This window comes from Cupressus sempervirens, chromosome 2, assembly GCF_028749045.1.
Source record: "Cupressus sempervirens isolate cs-2001-9-10 chromosome 2, ASM2874904v1, whole genome shotgun sequence".
In the NCBI taxonomy this organism is placed as follows: domain Eukaryota; kingdom Viridiplantae; phylum Streptophyta; class Pinopsida; order Cupressales; family Cupressaceae; genus Cupressus; species Cupressus sempervirens.
Genome location: NC_143119.1, coordinates 180,118,185 through 180,133,596, shown reverse-complemented (window position 1 = coordinate 180,133,596; position 15,412 = coordinate 180,118,185). Strand labels below are relative to the sequence as shown.

The window sequence follows — 15,412 nt, the reverse complement described above, 5'->3', positions numbered from 1 at the left end:
CAGCAATGACAAAGTTCAAAATTTGCCTACCTGGAACGAAGTCATTCTGTTGTTCAGCAATAATATCTGGAAGCACCAATAACAGTCTAGAAGTGAGGACCTTTGAAATGATCTTATAAAAGGAGTTGCATAAACTTATAGGCCTAAATTGGTTCGGAGAGTCAACACCCACCTTTTTAGGGATAAGGCAGAGAAAGGTAGAATTAACCTCTTTCAACATTCTTTTTGCCCCAAAGAACTCTTTGATAGCACAACAAACATCCTTCCCAACCAGATTCCACATAATTTGAAAAAAGAACATAGGAAATCCATCTGAACCAAGAGATTTATCACCCCTCAAAGGAGCAAATAGCTTGATAAATCTCCTTATCATTTGGAATGGATCCTAGCATCTTGTTTTGATCTCTAGAAACCAAAGAGGGAATGACTCTGAGAATTTCATCTTGGTTACGAGGATCAATGTTAGGATCAGTAGTCATCAAGAAAGCAAGGAAAGAGACCAGTTCCTTCGAAATATCCTTTTCCTCACAAATTTTCCTACCATCTATCATTAATTTAGAGATGTGAGTTTTAGCTTTGAGCTTCATAGTAGAAAGGTGAAAGAACCTGGTATTTTTATCCCCTTCCTTCAACCAAACAAGTATGGACCTCTGCCTCCAATAGATTTCCTCCTTAGTGACAATATCATGATACTCAACAAGTTTACCATTTTCTTCTCTGACCAGATTAGGAGTATACCCTTCCTTCTATATCCTATCCTGTATGATTTTCAACTCTTCCTTAATTTTAGGTTTGATCTCCTTCAACCAGACAAGTCTGGACCTCTGCCTCTAATAGATTTCCTCCTTAGTGACAATATCATGATACTCAGCAAGTTTACCAATTTTCTTCTCTGACCAAATCAGGAGTATACCCTTCCTTTTGTATCCTATCCTATATGATTTTCAACTCTTCCTTAATTTTAGGTTTGTAACATGCTTCTTGTCATTTCTACCATAGTGTGGTTCTTCCTTTTAGCTACTCCATTTCGTTGAGGTGCGTATGTAGTGATGATTTTTTGTTTGATGTCATTAATCTCACAAAAATTATGAAAATCTTTTGAACTATACTCTCCTCAATGATTGGTTCTCAAATATTTGATTGTGTTCCCTTGTTCATTCTTTACATGAGCTTTGAACCTCTTGAAATTGTCAAGGGATTCATCTTTAGTCTTCAAAAAATACACCCAACGCATGCGTGAGAAATCATTAAGAAAAGTGATGAAATATGATGACATCCAAAATTTGTGTTTACATAGGACCATATATATTAGAATTAACAAGTTGAAGAGGGTGATGGGCTCTCCATGCATTGCTTTTTGAAAATGATTCCCTTGCATGCTTTCCTTTGGCATGTCCTTCACAAATTTTTGTATGCTCTTGAACCTTAGGCAACCCAAGAACTAAGGCATTTGATGTTAGAAGCTTTAAACTATTGAAATTCAAATGGTCATACCTGAGATGCCACAACCAACTTTCATCCTCATAAGCCATATTGACAAGTTGATTATCATTTTCACCAAACTTCAAAGGAAACATCTTATTCTTTGTCATTGGAACAGCTGTAATCACTTTATTTCCTTGATTCTTATCATAGATAGTACATTTCATATTCTCAAATACCACTCTATAATTCTTCTCACATTGTTGCCCAACACTTAAAAAATAATGCTTCAATTTGGAGTATTCTGAGTATTCATGGCACCTTTGGCTGCAACCTCCACTATATTATTATTACCAAAAGTAATATTAGATCTAAAAGCATTATCAAGATTTGAGAATATTTCTTTACTAGCAGACATGTGATTAGAAAACCTAAAATCCAAATACCAAACATTATTCACATTATTTTCAGCTTTGTCCCAAGACAAAAATTACTTGAGGAAGGACCTTGATTTTGTTGAGCATAATTAGCATTACTATTATCTGATTTCAATCTACATTCTTTCAAAATGACCATACCTATTGCAAAGATAGCATTGAATGTTCTTTTTATCAAATCGACCTATTTCTCTTCCTCCTTGAGCACCTCCTCTTCCTTTGGTTCCTCTTCAATAATTCTAATTTTGACCGATTATTGAGCCTTTGTTCTTGTTATTGTTGTTGCTAACACATTCATTCATTGAAATTTTCAATTGGGAAGCAAAAGCCTTCTCTTTAATGCTGGTAGAAGTATCCCTCAATCTATCATCATGTGACATGAGAGATCCAACCAGTCGATCATACTCTATGGTAGCTAAATCTTTTCTTTCTTCCATAATCCTTGTTACAATATTCCATCTTGGGGTTAGTGGTCTTAATACCTTCTATATCACATGCTCTTTGGTCATAGGTTCACCTAAAGTTGCCATTTTATTGACCACATCTTTAACTCTGACACAAAAGTGAACATATTCTTTTTTTCCTTCATCTTCAAATTTTCATATTCTCTTTTTAAGGTTTGTATCTTTACAACCTTAATCTAATCATTGCCATGGTAAGCATCCTTTAGAGTTTTCTAGGCCTCCTTTGTTATATGGGCATCAACTATTTTAGGAAACAAGCTCAAGAGTCATTTGAATGTGAAAAAGAGTTATTGTTCATTGCATTCTTCATTTTAGCTTCCTTCTTTATTCTCCCAACATTTCCTTGAAGATTATTCTAATCCTCAAGCTCCTCATATCGTGATTCAACAATGTCTCGAAAATATTTCGTATCATAAAACTCTTCATCTTGATTGACTAATATTGATAATCAGCTCCATTAAATTATAGAATTTGCAAGGTATTGCTTGTCATACTGAAACCTTCACAATCTTGAAGTTCTAATACAAAATGTACATTTTTCACAAGAATAAATTCTCAAAATATAAATTTTATTGCAGCACTATTAAAAAATATTATAAAAGCTTGAATATAAAGAATTCACAACCAACATTAAAAAAAAAATGAGCAAAAAAACTAGATACACATGTATCTAGAAATGTTTAATTTGGAACAAAATAAAATTCAATCCAAAATATATGCATATAGCACATTCTTTATTTGCATAAAAACTAAAAAAAATAACTAAAACTTCTAGAGCATCAATTATCCACAATAAAATATATGATAAGATTTAGCTAATTCATGTTAAAATGGAATCTGAAGAAATAGGTCTATTAGATTCCTTACTATTAAAGTGCCTCATCAACCTGAAGAGGTTTTTTAATTTGATTTGTAATAAGTTCAAGCACAATTTGACACAATTAAAATTTTAGAAATATATATATATATAACTAGTAAAAATGTCAAAATGATTTTTTTAATTTTTGAACAATGTCGTATTCCTAGAATTTTAACTTTCAGATATATGCTAGTTCATCGTGTTGGTGTTTATTGAGTAGACCTACAGTTTAACTTTCAAATGCCTAATGAGAGGCATAAATTTTCTAATTCTTCTCAACCTATCAAATAAATACCTTTAAAAGTACCTAGAGAGGGTTCATTCTAGACAACTTATTTCTCCCTATAATAGTTTCTCGAAATTCTTCAAGGGAATTTAAATGTCTACAAATTATAGTAATTCCTTTTAATATTCAAATCTTATGTAATAGTAGATTTAATTTTATATAATTTTTGGTTTTTGATTTTTTTTTTAATTAAAAAGCAACCAAAACAAGGGGGTTGGCCCTTACAACAGTCAAACTGGTCAACAACCAACAGATAACCACTAGACAAAATTACCCCCTAATGCTTTTAATCACAAAAACATCACCCAAAAAGATCAAAATAAGAATTTTACAAGGCATCATACTACTATTGCTTGTACCATAATAACATAAACTGTAAGCACAATCACCTTAAAACTAATAAAGTTCATGAACCAACAATCAAATAACATAGAAAAAAAAGAGGAAAAGACCCTAATTGGGCTTCTTCTCATCCTTCCCTTTAAGGAGGATGCTGGCCCAGTCGCCCAAGAAGTCAAACAACATTCTGGAATCTTCATTGGTCAAATCTCCCTCCTGGTTATCCTTTAGTAGGTGCAAAGTAGTAGCCACAGCATGTGTCACCTTGATTGTGAATTTAGCTAGTAGTCTCATTCTTTCCTTCGGTGCATACATTCTCTCACACAACTCTTTGTCAGCCAGTTTCTAAGCCTCCTCAAGGACCTCCTACTTTCCACGTTAATTACCATCCACCAAATCCTTAGTGACTTCCTGCAAAACTAGGGATTAGAGATAACATTGTCTTTGGTTATAACCCTAGCATGTTAGGACACCATCATAGGGGAGGGCGCTCTTTCCACTGTGTGAGGTAACTGGTCCCACATGAGGTCCACACACCCCAGCATAATGGAAGCTGAAACATGAGTCGTCTCTTTCCCACCTTTAATCACACCTCCCGAGCTAGACATTGAGGAGTCTGAGACCTCCACCTCCTCCTCCTCCATATTCCCCCCACCAAAATTCGAAGTCTTTTGTTTTAATCTTTGTTTAGGGTGGGTCATCTCCTCTAAATCATAATCTTCCTCCCGCGAGGCCCCAGACCTCAACTTCCTTTTTGCATTGGATTTCACAATTCTCCTAGACCTCCTCCTACCATCTCTCCCCTCATCCTTAGAGTCCTCCAGCTCTTTCTCTTTACCTTTCTCTGACTTCACTTTTTACTAGAGGGGGAAATCTTCCTCTCCAGAAGGGACCCACTAGGAGAAGGTTGGGGGTAGGGGCTCTAGGTCCAGTAATTTGAAGTGGGATTTGGTGCGAGGGGGGAGAGCAAGGATGTCCACTTCAACAATCCTAGGGGGTAACAAAGCTAGGTGAAATTGATATAAGTGGAACATCAACCCTTGATGGAGAATAGTATAATTTACCCCCTTTCTCATTTTCTCCTTAACATTGGCAACTGTATCAACTAAATCATGTAATAGAAAAAATGGAATAGAAATGTAATCATGGTGATGAAAATGGTTCAGAAGGGGAAAATGGTAATAGTAGCAAACAACATACCTCCCTTCAAGCGTTAAATACTTCATCAACACCAAGAAGACTTCGTTTCAAGGCTCTAGAAGCTTTTCACTCATAAACCCTCCCCTATGATGAATGGGTTCTTCACCCTCCAGAAAGAAATGATTTAGGCTCGCCTCATCAACAACCCTAGTCACCTTCTGCCACTTTCTCCCCTTCATCACAAGGCTCATTGCCAAAGAGATTATTTCTTCAGAAATATGAATGAAATAACATTAACAGTAACCTTTCTATCCTCCCAAGAGTTAACAAATTGTAGAGAACAACTTTCATAATATCCTTTCAACACTTCCATGAAAGGGATAAACCCTCCCTCTTTAAACATATACCAAACCAGCAGTTTACTGTCTCAATCATCGAAGGCTCAATGTGCAAAAGATCACCACCCATCTTAGTAACTTTCACTAGAATTCACTTCGTTTTCAAAAACCAGAGGCAATTACTAACAATGCAATCACACTTAGGTGAAAAAATGGGTGGATTAAGTATTCATAAAGGCCTTTATTGTTATGAATAGCAGCGGCTTTATTGTTATGAATAGCAACATCGCATCTTGGCTTAGTTGTCATGTGTCGACTAACGTTGCCCCAACTCCAATCTTTTCCATCATTCCCAATAAACCTAAACCTTTTAAAATTTGATCTTTTACTCAGCACCAGGTAGGAGGACATGCATAAGAAAATCATTAAAAATATACCTATATCATACTTTGATATCCTTTCCCTCTCAAACCATGCAAAATTATTATCGCAAGTACCCCTTTTATCATACCTTGCCATCTGTCCATAATGACCCCACCTTATCAGCCCACTCAGCAATGAGTTGTCATTATTAATCAAAAAATTCCCCTAACTAAACTTAGTCATGATTTAATGTCTTTGTTCACTAAAAGTCTTACCAAGTTTGGTAAGAATCTAAATTATCTCCAGCACCATAGACCTTGCACGTTCAATCCTAATGTTGTCATCCCATCTACCACCCTATTACCCTCCCAAAAAAATGGTGCAACTCAAATCTTTTCAAGATGATTAATAAATGCCTAATATCTTCAACAACCCTTTTGATTGCCCAACCTTCATTCATGGTGCCTTTCACAGTTTTAGTTATAATTTTTGAGTCACCTTCTATCTCCACATTCTCTCATCCTACTTCTGCAATATTATTCGAGACTTTCCCCAAGTGTTCAGCATAGGCCAGAAGCAGGCCAGAAGCATTTTGCCCTCACTGTCTCTGACTATAACCCCTCCGGCCAATCCCTTCATCCTCATAGCTCCATCAAGATTAAGTTTAACCCAGTTCTCCCTAAGGGGTCTCCATCTCATCCTTTTCCTAGCAAGTTGCTTGAAATTATCAATCTCCATGAGCCCTTCTTCAAGACTCCAATTTCTGGCTATCCTTTGTTCCATCTTATTGGGGGGTCGCTGGTTTCCTCCACTTACAACTCTTCATATTTCCCACCAGAAGCTTGCATATAATATCTGTAACAATCTCAACCTCCTCACTTCTCTCCTAAGTTTCTGATTTGTTATGCACGCTGACTTTGCTACTGACATTCCTAATACTTGTCACAAATAATTCTCTCGAAGACGATATGAAGCAAACACTTTTCTCATATAGTTATTTGAAAAATCTACTACCTACCAGTATTTAGTGCTGTTCAATATCTGCTTGATCTCAAAATAGTTCTACGTCGACAACATTTTCTCTCTTTTTTAAAATCTTTTTTTTTTTTTTGCTTTCTTCGTCATAATAGTAGTTTGATCCAATCGTTTACAGTCAAAACCAGTATTCTCACAATAAGACTACAACTAGTCAAATTACTGAACTGCACCAGTAATTGTCGATAGCCAATGATCTGCAATCCCCAACATTTTTCTAAGCTTTAATGGTATTAATTTCAACGGGCCATTCGTTGATCAGTGATCTGCTTTTGTCTTTGCAATAATGAGGCTTCTCTGCAAATACTGTCAGAAGGCAATTACAAACTGGAAGTTTGAATTCGTAGTTGAAGTGGGCTTTTAAAGTACACAAATAATGGCGCCACCTTAGACTCTATTCAAGACTTTGACCGATTCTCTTTTGTTCTTATATGTATAATGGGCCCGGCCACTATAGATTTATCAGAAGCTTCCCAATATCCTTTGGGGAATTCTGATGCAAACGTTTTGCTTCTACCAACAGCAATCATCAAAACTGGAAGCGTATATAACTGGAGAAATACTTGAAAAAGACGTGAGTGAATGACAAGATATAAGATATTGTTGAGAAGAGAAGGCGAGTGTATAGGTATACAGGCAGTAATATATTTATTTACGCTTGTAATGAGGCAGAAAACAAAATTAATAGGTTAAGGAGTTATTGCACTACTATTTGCTGTTGGAATCATCCTTCTTGTTACATCAAAAGTTCGAGCTGTCAATAAAAGTCACGACAGAGAGATAAGGGAATCCATGGGAAGCGGTTGGTCTATGCCTAACTGTCCTCACCTAGAAAAGACAGAGGCACCAACCTGCAACATTTACAACTCTGCTTGGGTGACAATATCATTTTACCCATATGTAGGGAAATGATAAGTAGTTTAAGCTTGCCATAGTAACGTTTTATATAATGGTTTTTTCCTAATTACCTCAATCTATTTATGAATGATGCAATATAATGTTCAAATATGTACATAAACAAATCTAATAATGTTACTAAACTTATATTTATTCTGATTCAAAATAGCTCGTAGAAAATAACCAGAAAAGAAAATTTTCGGTCAAACACTAATGAATCTTGTCATTGTGATTTCCAATCGAGAATATTGTGATTACAAAGAGGCCAAAACTCATGAATAGAATTCATTGTTTGGTGTCTGAGACAACCAAGAGCCAAGCCAAAAACTGTCATAAAAGTTTCCATCATTGATCTTCATCGAAAACTCCAATTGAGACCATGATATTAGCCAACAAAAATTGTATCTTTGTAACTGATATATAGTTTTAATATTCAATTACGCTTTAATTATCCCCTTAGTAAGTGTAAGCTTTTCCCTATTTGGGTCCAATGCACTCATATTCTACTGAGAAGTATTGAGCACCATTATTTAGATTAGGTCTTTGTGCATTATAGAGGACTATTTTTTTTTTCCTGTGGATTATACAAGGACTATATTGTTCTCTCAGTTTCTTTATAAATAAAAAATTCAGGTACCAATATTCATAACATGTCAATGGACCTGTAAAAGTAAAGCCACCCACATTAAAATACTGAAAAATAACTAGTGGGTATACTATTTGTTTTGGAGGAAATTATTCCTTTCTGAATCAACTGTACAAAAGATAGCGAGAAAACAAATTCATTTCAAATAGAGGACCAAAATAGATAGTTCAAAAATTACAGACCTCTAATGGCTTTTGCATCTACAAATCAAATAAGACCAACGAAAGATCTCTGCAACTGTCAGAGAAGATAAATCATAACGCTTTTACAGAAGTGTCATTTTGTGCAACCCATATTCTCTCCACCATTCAGTTATATGTGCAACCCATATTCCACAGAAAAGCTTATTAAAAGCTGGTCTCCAATAAATTTTATGAAATTTTTCTCATTTTATGCTATTTATTTTTTCTGGACTAGATTCAGTCTATTTTCTGTATCAGTAATTAGAACTCAAACTATATCTTCTTGCCCTCTCTAACCTGTTGATGCAGAAAAACATATTAATAAAAAAATAAATCCAAAAACAAGGAAATGATACTCAATTTAATTTATTCTATGCTTATAATCTTATCTTGTGTGAGTGTGAACGCGAAACTTGTTGATGAATACTTTGCTATAGTTTGGCTGTCTTAAACTGACAAATACTTTCCGGCATCCATCTGAGCACCGCGTCAGATGATAAAGAAAGAAATATAGAAGAAGATCACATGTTCAGTTCTGAACAGATTATGTTATCAGTTTGTTTCGTAAAATTCCAACTACACAAGGCTGCCGTATGTCATATAGGTATGAACAAGATGTACAAAATATCTTACGGCACTGAAATGAATATCTTTGTGCTCTTACGAGCCGAAAACATTTTCCTAGATCTCTGAAAAGACAGAACGTTTTTAAGACAATAATACGAAGTACTACAAAAACAGATGTACAGATTCTTTATTCAATTACTTTATGTAGAGCAACTAAAGGACACGAGGTCTTAATCATTGATGTCTATCCCTCTTACCCATTGTCAGCCATTTCTAGAAAACTGAGAAGTTCAATACGCAAATCAAAACAAATGAAAAGCCTAATACCAACACAGAGACATGATTATAAATAAATTTGAAGATTATATTGTTCTTAGACAAAGGGTTTTATATTCAATTATGAGTTTTGTTTGTTATTTGAAATAGGAACATGGGTAGAGATGCTGATATAGATTTAGCCGAGAGACAATAACTGATGGGCACAATTCTACTAAAGTTTAACTTCTATAATTAAGGAGAAAACCGAAAAAAATATAGCATCACTCTTACCCATTGTACTGAATTCCCTATATATAATTCGATAATGCAAGAGTCTAATATACAATGAATTCCATATATATATATATATAGTACCTATAATGCAAAAGTCTACAATACAATGGTAAATTGTGAATCTCACTTGAATCTCTTACCGAATTAAAAATATATATAATCTATAATAAAAATAGAAACAAGATCTGCCTTGATTGTCTCTGATCTGTGAGTACTTATCATTATAATATAGTTCACAAAACAAAGATAGGATTTCGCCATTGCCTATAATCTCTTCCTTGAGTGAAATCAGGAAATCCAAACTGAGTATTCGATAGAAGTCAAAGCTTAACATTAAACATTTACAATCTAAATTCAACTGTATTACGTAATTAAATGAGAAGTTATGATTATGTATATTCTATTTAACGCTCTTGAATGCTTAAATGAACAGTTTCTTGCAGTGAAATAAGTTCTAGGTTTTTTTCATGACAGCAACCAAAAATAAATGAAGCAAAGACAGTTCGCCCTTGATAGGAACAACATCACCGTTGATTGCTAGTAATCTTTGAGATCTCATCAGTATAGTATAGCTCAATAAAACAAAGATGGGACCTCTATATAGCATAAAGTCTCGTTGAGCAAAACCAAGAAATTCTAGTTGGGGTTTTTACATGGCAGTCAAACTGGATGAGCTTTGTGAACTTTGTTTTTCATGAACTAAAGAAACCTTATGCTATTAAAGAAAACGTTTTCTGTCATATAGAGTGAAAGTCAAGTTCATTGTTTTATGTTTCCAATCACACTCAATAATCCATCAACAGAATGACAAGCTCCAGATTGTAATAATCCATCAACAGAATGACAAGCTCCAGATTGTTTTTATCATAAGTGATTTGACCAAATAAATGTTAGAGTGACTTAACCAAATAAAGCAAAGATGGCACCTCTTAATTGCATAAATTCTCGTTGAGCAAAACTATGAAATTCTAGTCTGATTTTTTTTTTCATAGCAGTCAAACTGTATGAGCTTTGTGGACTTTGTTTTTCATGAACTAAGGAAACCTTATGCTATTAAATAAATAAATGGATATTTCAATGAAGACTTATTGCAGTGAAAGACAAGTTCATTAGCTCATTATTTTAGATGAATGCGAAATTTTTATGTATTTGATTGTATATCAAATTTTTATATCTCCATTTCGAATCACACTCAATAATCCATCATATTGTTTTTATCATAAGTGAATTGAACAAATAAATGTAAGCCATGCATTCCTCACACTATAAAGTGATTACAATAACTTGAACAGATGCCAAAGAGGCAAACGAGATGATAACGAACTACCTTGTTACAAGCCGATGCGAGTTCCACAACACAGATCTACTCTGATGTGTTTCGCCAGGCATGAAATCTTGATCAGCTCTGTGCAATCTTGAATGCATCTCTTACATTTATCTTATCACCTGTACAACAATAATCTCCTAACCCAAAACTACTTTATTCCTAACCTAAAGTCGGACCATCGATACTTGATTCCCCGCAGTGCCATCTCAATCTCTCGACTCTATGCAAGTCAACAGATGGAAACTACAAAGCCAATTTCAAAGTATTGAAAGGGTTTGAACAAACAACCCAAGCAAAGAACTCCACAAATAGATCTGAGCTGCTGAAACAACAAACTTGCTAAAATATTGTTAAAAACAAAAGGGACCGATCCATACAAATGCAATAACAAACTATTACCCACAGATCTGTGAAGGCTTATGTTTGATGCACCTTATAAAGCACAAAGAGTGTGAGTTCTCTCTTGTTTTGTTTCTCCTGACCCAATAAGCCATAATACTTGAAAGTTGGAAGGAATGCTTTCATATACAGTGCCGCCATGATTATCTTGAGCACGCTTGTTATAAAAGCCTCCAAAAGAATTGAGAAAACACATGGAAACCCATGATGGCCACGCTGCAAAACTATATTTCGATGATCCATCTTCAACCCTTTGTTTTTCTCCTTCGAGAGGGACGCCGCCATGAAATGAATGCTATTTTTTTATCCTTTGGCCCTCTTCCGCACTATAAGCTAAACTAGAGCTGCTATGATATAATAATATACATAACCCGAGGTAGACTTAAGATTATGCAGTGGCCACAAAAGAGAGTAATGAGGTCTTTATGGGAGATGTAGGGATAGTGCGCAGTGGTGAGTAAGGCGCCCCGTACAAAGATATCCTAAACAACTATTATTGAAATGGATGTTTTACCATATGGAGCTAAATATTATCATCTTTCTTCCCTAACAAATGTATTTATGTTAAAACTTTAATTTGGAGATCGTGTTGGATCTCCGACGAGGATTTCGCTTTGCCATTTTTTAAGTCTAGCTATGCAACAAGCTAAAAGGAGCCCTTTTATTGCCAGTCCTCGGATAGGCTGTATTTTAGGAGGCAGTTGATTATTATACTTCAGGATTCCTCTCTTTCACACGGATTGGCTTTTTCATTTTAATGCTTAATGAGGCAATGTACATATTTGTAAGGTAATAACTAGCACTTGGGTTAGTAATTGAGTTTTATGTCGGTGATGAGTTAATTAGTCAATCTCGAAAAAATAAAAATAATAAAAATATATATATAGTTTAATATATTTAAATGAATATAATTCAATAGAAGTGGTTATAAAGGATTGTGATTGATTAAGAATATAATAAATATTCTTTGATAGTAAAGATGAGATGTAAGATAAGACAAAGTTTTTTTTTTTTTTTTTATTGAAGAAAGCTGAAAGAATTACAATAAATAGTCATAGTTATGAAACTCAAAGACAAAACATGCTGAACCATTAAACCAGCCACAAGGCTTAGAACATCAGCTTCCTAAGACAAATAAAGATAAGACAAAGTTAGATAATGGTATATGTCTTAATCTTGTGACTTGAGACATAAAGTGGTATTATGGGCTAATGTGTAAAAACAACCCAACAAATAAAATATTTAGACAATATATTTCATTTAGGCCAACAACCCACCTCAAGTGCAACTTTTAAGTAAAACTAAGTAAATAAATACATACAATGATAATGTTGGCTTTTGAATTAACAGCTTTTGAATAACCTAGTGGAAGAACATATACACTTAGGGGTAGCTAACTCTCATCCTTAATGCACCTATTCAGACACCAGGGCCAACTATAAGGCTATTTAACTCTCTTTCTTCTCTACAGGGTCTACAAGACCTAGGTGGGTGGACCTTAGATTCTTTATATGGTACCAATGTAAAGGCATACAACTGAATCTAGATAACAGATAAAACCCCTTAATCTTCTATGTTTATGCAAGCATTAATGGACATGAAATAGCTAATAACAAAGCACATGAACCTAATAAACCATGTGAGGGAAAACTCTTTCAACTCTTAAACATAAAGGGAAAAGATATTTGATTAATAATTGAATCATCAGCATAACCCAGGTATGCAACAACAAAACATGCAATCTCTAAGCTGACCAATCCCTTATCCATTGGGCATCAACTAAATCCTAACATACACATGGACACCTAAAATATACTCATATATCTAGAATTTGATCTATCTATTTTACTTGCAAATAGACATCTATCTTCATAAAAACTCTCATAGTTATTGTAAAATCCTCTCGCAACCCTGTCAAGGTAAATAAGCATTTACTTGGCTCTTTGCTCCAATAGAAAACTTATCCAAACATACAACCTTGAGAGATTGCAAATGAGTTTAAGCTCTTGGTTCTTAAACACAAAATGTTGCAAATAACAGAAGAAAGAGATGAGAATCAAAATAAAACTAAGAAAGTGAAGCTTTTGTATTAATCTCATTGAAACTAATACATCATTTGTATGTCAAAACTCAGAAAATAACACCAAGAAATGACTATGTAGTATAAAAATTCTTCAAAGGAAATACATTGTTGTTCATAACAGAAGAGAATACTAGAAAATGGTATCACAACACTAGAATTGGAGCCAACCTTGTGATCTCACTAGTTATAAAAATTGGAACCCTTACAAAGAGTAAAGGAGAAAAATTTATAGAACAGAAGATATTTCTAGATCTGTAATCTAATACTGACATGTGTCTTGCTAAAAATATCTTCATCTTGGTGTTATTGAAACTGATCTTCTTCATCTATCGATAATCAAATCTCATTAATTGTTGTAACAAAATATCTAATATATTCCCTTTTAAAATAATCAACAAAATATCCTTTGAAGAAAATATTAGATATACATCATAGAATGTACTAGAGCTTCAAATCTGATCTTGGTTTGTCACTTCTGCTTTTGCCATGAAATTCAACATACTGTCAACAAAAACTTCATTACTTCCAACTGCCTCTAAAAATAATCAATTCCACCTTTATAGCTATTTAGGACACTTGATCACATCAAAATATTTTTAATTCTACTATGACTTCATCTGAAAACATCAAATCTACCTTTGCACTGAGAAGCTCATGGAATTACAAAACCTTTTGTAGCTACTTTTGGTGAATACCTATATGAAAATGGATTGCAGAAATGGAAAATTCATCTCTTCCCAGTTCCAACCTAGGATATTATACTGTATATTTTGGATAAAAATCATGCCTCTGAGGTGCGCTCAAAATTTCAGGCCCCAGGCCAGAACAGAGTTCAAAATGAAAATTTTAAAATACTATATTGTTTAAACTATATACTATCATAAATTCAATTAAATCCAAGTTCAACCCTCAAACGTTGAACATCTCTAAACTTTTAATTTTTATCATTTTCCTCTTATCTCTCCAATCCACCAACGCCACTTATTGGATTCTCGTTCATCAAAATGTCCTTGAGCGGGACCCACATCTCCTTATGCATCCATTTGAAACATTTGAATCACACGATTATACAAAAATACTACAGAACAAAGACTTCAACTATTTATTCGAGGAAGATCAAGTGAAGAGAGTAGCGAAATTGATTACCAAACTTCAGAGAAGGAGAGACAAGTTAACCAAAACTTTACAACTGATTAGTTTCACTCCTGACTCGAGAGGGTGATTGCATGGGTCCCATAGACTACTTTAGTCTTATGGACGTCATTAAAATCTATCATATCATATCATATCACACCTATATGATATTACAATCCCATCATATTTTTGTGGCTCTGAATTTGACCTTTCCCAACCTCACGACATTGGTGACCACATTAATCCTTTAATCGTAGCATCTTACCTCTTAATATTTCCTCCTCCAACCTTACGCCAATCGTATTATCTTACCTTTAAGAATTTTCCCTCACGATTTCCTGACAACATGCCCCATTGACCACTTCATTTTTCATAACATCACAATTCAAATTTTAAGCCTCTCCAACCATATAATTCCAACATATTTGGCATAGCATCGTATACCTTGTATTTGAGCCTTCCTTGACCTCACAATAATGAACTCGTTGTAGTATCTTATACCTTTCTTTTGGCCTCCTAATCACATGACAATCGCAACATCGGGAAACTTTATATTTTATGCCCAAATCCCACGATACAGTCGTAACATCAAAGGTCCTAATTTTATCTCTCGCGATCTCCCAACATCATACTTTGGCATATCATCAGAGCATGAACACTTTGGTCTTCCAATCACACGACTGGCCCTCCAACATGTGCCGCGTGTCAATCTTTATTTTGTGTCGACTGTCAAAATATCTTCTTTGTCCTTTGCCAACTGTCCCCACACTGGGCCCCTCCATATAAACCTCCACATCTTTAAAAGTCATGATTCTTTGAAGACACATTGAATTTGAGTCAATGGGCTTATAAAGAACAAAATTATTAACCACATAACAAATATGGGATCAAATTTTGGGTTATTACACACACACTTCCTCTTCTCAGTGACTTGCAGCTCTT

General features: G+C 34.5%; 1 long non-coding RNA gene across 1 annotated transcript; it reads right to left on the bottom strand.

Moving 5' to 3' along the window:
- Positions 1 to 8,337: 8,337 nt before the first annotated feature.
- LOC149571669 (uncharacterized) lies at positions 8,338 to 11,993 on the bottom strand. The gene is made up of 2 exons (XR_016359840.1): positions 10,855 to 11,993; positions 8,338 to 8,705 (listed from the first exon to the last, which is right to left on the bottom strand). It is a non-coding gene; the product is annotated as an uncharacterized LOC149571669 (long non-coding RNA).
- Between the last annotated feature and the right edge of the window lie 3,419 nt (positions 11,994 to 15,412).